The sequence below is a fragment of the Syngnathus typhle genome, linkage group LG18 (genome assembly GCF_033458585.1).
Source record: "Syngnathus typhle isolate RoL2023-S1 ecotype Sweden linkage group LG18, RoL_Styp_1.0, whole genome shotgun sequence".
Lineage (NCBI taxonomy): Eukaryota > Metazoa > Chordata > Actinopteri > Syngnathiformes > Syngnathidae > Syngnathus > Syngnathus typhle.
In genome coordinates, this window is record NC_083755.1 from 2,391,253 (window position 1) to 2,395,126 (window position 3,874).

General features: G+C 45.9%; 1 non-coding gene across 1 annotated transcript; it reads left to right on the top strand.

Moving 5' to 3' along the window:
* Positions 1–309: 309 nt before the first annotated feature.
* Positions 310–504, top strand: LOC133143276 (U2 spliceosomal RNA). The gene has a single exon (XR_009710398.1). It is a non-coding gene; the product is annotated as a U2 spliceosomal RNA (small nuclear RNA).
* Positions 505–3,874: the final 3,370 nt, after the last annotated feature.

The window sequence follows — 3,874 nt, forward strand, 5'->3', positions numbered from 1 at the left end:
TCAGTGCGATCATTCTCACCTGCCTCTTGTTACCTGTCTTGTATTTTAAGTCCTGTCTGTGTATCACTCCCTGTCGGAGCATTGATGTGTTTGTCACTGTTATGAGTTTTTTTTGGTTCCTGTCTTGGTAATGTCACCCTGTCTTTTTGTCTCACGTCTCTGTTGTTGGTTTTGTTAGTAAGTCTTGTCAGTTTGCCGAGTCTTTTGAGTTTGCTTCAATAAACCGTGGTCCAAGCTGCACTTGGTCTCCCTGCTCCATTTCCACACTCCGTTCGTAACATGTAAGCGAGTCCATCACTCGTATACTCCATCGCTTTTCGGCCTTTTGGCTAAAATCAAGTGTAGTATCTGTTCTTGGGTTTGGAGGATTAAGAGAGCTGACCATAGAAGAGAGAATTTTAACCATAAAAGTGGTGATTTTACCCTTGGTTTTACTAATCAGTTCTGTTTTATCCCAACAATGAAGGTGCTTTTAGAGTTGGACCGAGCCATTTTTTACTTCATCTGGAAATCCAAGTTGGAGAGACTGAAGAAGGACACCATGAAGAAAAACAAAAAAAAGGGAGGAAAAGGAGTGCCAGACTTAAAGCTCTTCTTAAAGCCTCGGAAGCAGATATGTTGCCCTGCACCTGCGAAGCGCGCTCCTTACACCAAATGCACCGAAAAGCCAAGCAATGACACGATTCTGGATGGACTCATACCTCCGGAAACTAAAACTAATAACCACCGACCAAAGAATTCCTGTGTCTTTTAACCTGCCACCTTCTTAGTGTAGTATCTGTTCTTGGGTTTGGGGGATTAAGAGAGCTGACCATAGAAGAGAGAATTTTAACCATAAAAGTGGTGATTTTACCCTTGGTTTTACTAATCAGTTCTGTTTTCATCCCAACAATGAAGGTGCTTTTAGAGTTGGACCGAGCCATTTTTTACTTCATCTGGAAATCCAAGTTGGAGAGACTGAAGAAGGACACTATGAAGAAAAACAAAAAAAAGGGAGGAAAAGGAGTGCCGGACTTAAAGCTCTTCTTAAAGCCTCGGAAGCAGATATGTTGCCCTGCACCTGCGAAGCGCGCTCCTTACACCAAATGCACCGAAAAGCCAAGCAATGACACGATTCTGGATGGACTCATACCTCCGGAAACTAAAACTAATAACCACCGACCAAAGAATTCCTGTGTCTTTTAACCTGCCACCTTCTTATTCCTTAATCAAGAAGTTTTTGAAGAACTTTAAATTAGAGCAAGAAAATAGTGAAATTTTAACAAATCACAGATGTATGATCTCTGTCGTACAGGAGCGGGAAGCGGTGCGTCCAGTGCGCGGGCTTGCATTCGGCGAGCCCGCAACAGTTTGGCGCAACGACAACCACCCCGCCCTGTCAAAACAAACTTCGGGACCTGTCATGGATGGTGGCCCATGATGTCCTCCCAGTCAGGTCCGTTATGCACTCTCGGGGCATGTCAGCTCTCTCAACGTGCCCTGACCTGGCTGTGGCGCCCAGGAGTCAGTGTGGGACCTGCTCTGGTAGTGCAGGGCTGCCGTAGACCTGTGGGTGACCTACAATTCCCCGCAAGGTAAGCGCAGAATGCAGACCTTGTACTTTATGCAGTAACCCCGTTGAAAATCAAGCAAGAAGACTTTACAAAGCAGTCGCTGACCTTTGCTGCCATCAAAGACGCCATGTGGACTTCCAGTAACTTGCTGGTAAGGAAGAACAGACAGATACCCCCCCCCCCCCAGCCCGTGGCTGTGCTCCAAATGGCTGCAGCAACTCTCACAGCTGCACACGGCAAACCTAGGAGACATCGACCTGGTATTGCAGTACCTCCAGGAATGGTGCACCCCCTCTACTGGTCAAATCAATAGTTCATATGTTAGAAAACCATTTCAATCCGTTCGCTTCATTCTTACAGGATTAAGCAGTCAATTATGACTTGATGGGGTCTGATCTCAATGTAAGATGTTAGGATTTGAGGCTTCCCCACCAAACGGTTTGCAAATAGGTTCATTTCTCGAGGCTTCATGTGCACACAACCCCCCCCCCCCTTGCTGGTCAAAAGGAGTAATTTATTCCATTAATGAGAATTACACTCACCTTTATATTTTGCTTCATGTAGTCTGATCAAAATGAATAAAACTTCACTGTATGTCCATTCACATGTAACATTGAAGGATGTGGACGTGTGTTTCAATATGTAAATAAATACCATCGTTGTCTATTAAGAAGTTAAAAGTTGATGAAACACATTTCTTTTTTTGTAGGGATGCTGTCTTTTAACAAGGAAAGACTGATATGCTTATGGATGAAGATGATTTGTACTTGTGATTGTGCTTGTAAACAGTAAAGCGGAGTGCGTGTGCAATTGAGGGGGTGGTTATTGGTTTTATTCAAAAACAATATTTTTGGCCAAATTACAATAGACTGACATGTGCCCATTCAGTGGGAACCACCAGAAATTAAACTGCATTGATAAACGAGGTCCCTTCGTTAGTCGTCACCTTACCGTGGTGGAAGGGTTTGCGCGCCCCAATGATCCTGGAGCCATGTTGTCTGGGGCTTCATGCCCCTGGTTGGGTCACCCATGGCAAACGGATCCTAGGTGAGGGGCCAGACAAAGCACGGCTCTCACAAGCCCCTTATGAAGAAAAACATAATTGGATTTTGTTTTTCCTCACCCGGACGCGGGTTACCGGGGCCCCCCCTCTGGAGCCAGGCCTGGAGGTGGGGCTCGAAGGCGAGTGTCTGGTGGCCGGGCCTTCGCCCATGGGGCCCGGCCGGGCACAGCCTGTTAGGGTTTGCAGAATATCTTCATCGTATGATTATGTTGGAATATAACCTGTAATAATTTAACTAGTGTGTCCTGTCTAGACAAAATTAGTTTACCAAAGTGCTAAGATCATTTCAACTTATTGACTAGCTGCAGAGGAAGCAATCGAAGTTGCTTTGTTTACAGCACGTCGTAAAAGGTCCCTTGCTATGCTTTGATCAGCAGGGGACCGTCTTCACCCTATCCTGTGTGTTCCCACACCCCCACTTTCAACCCCCACTTTCAACCCCACTCTGTTTCTCTCAATAAATAAGCGCCTGACGAGGCCTGAGTCAGACTTCATTCGACCATCGCTGTGAGCACAGCGACGAGTGAACTCTCCGCCTGCAGGTGCCTAAAATGACTAACTTGACTCCAGTGTGGTTCTTGCAAAATAAGTTAGAGTGAGCAGCACCCTAACATTTTGGTGCCAAAACCCGGGACCCTCATACCCGCCATCTGGCTGACGGAGGAGGACGTGCTGCATTGTCGACAAGCCAGCGTCCTTTATGGGGACCTGGAAAAGAAAGTCCTGGGAAGAGAATTTCTTCGCTGGGCCAGCATCTTAGGTCTGCCTTCGTCTGTCAGAGGTGGTTTGACGGGGTCCCACATTGCAGCGGACCGAGGAGACAAGTAAGTCATGGAAAAAAGCGCAGATACGGCTTTGGTTTGTCCGAGCTATGAGATACGGCTTTGGTTTGTCCGAGCTATGAGATACGGCTTTGGTTCGTCCTAGCTATGAGATACGGCTTTGGTTTGTCCTAGCTATGAGATACGGCTTTGGTGTTTCCAAGCTATGAAACAGCTGGGTTTCAAGTCCCAGTGGAAGGAACGGGCTAAGAAAAAGAACAGAGCTTCTTTTTCTTAAGTGAAGAAGGGCGTGGATTCTTTTTTTTGTCCGTTGTTCCAAGCTGTTTGCATGAATGTTGTGTGGTTGAGAGTGTGCGACTGGTAGGATAAATTGACTGCAGAGAGAATTTGGTAAGGGGTCAATTTAAACCTGCATTGAGGATCCTCATAGAAAAGAAAAAAAGAAATAACAAAAAAAAATTGTATAAACCTAAAGT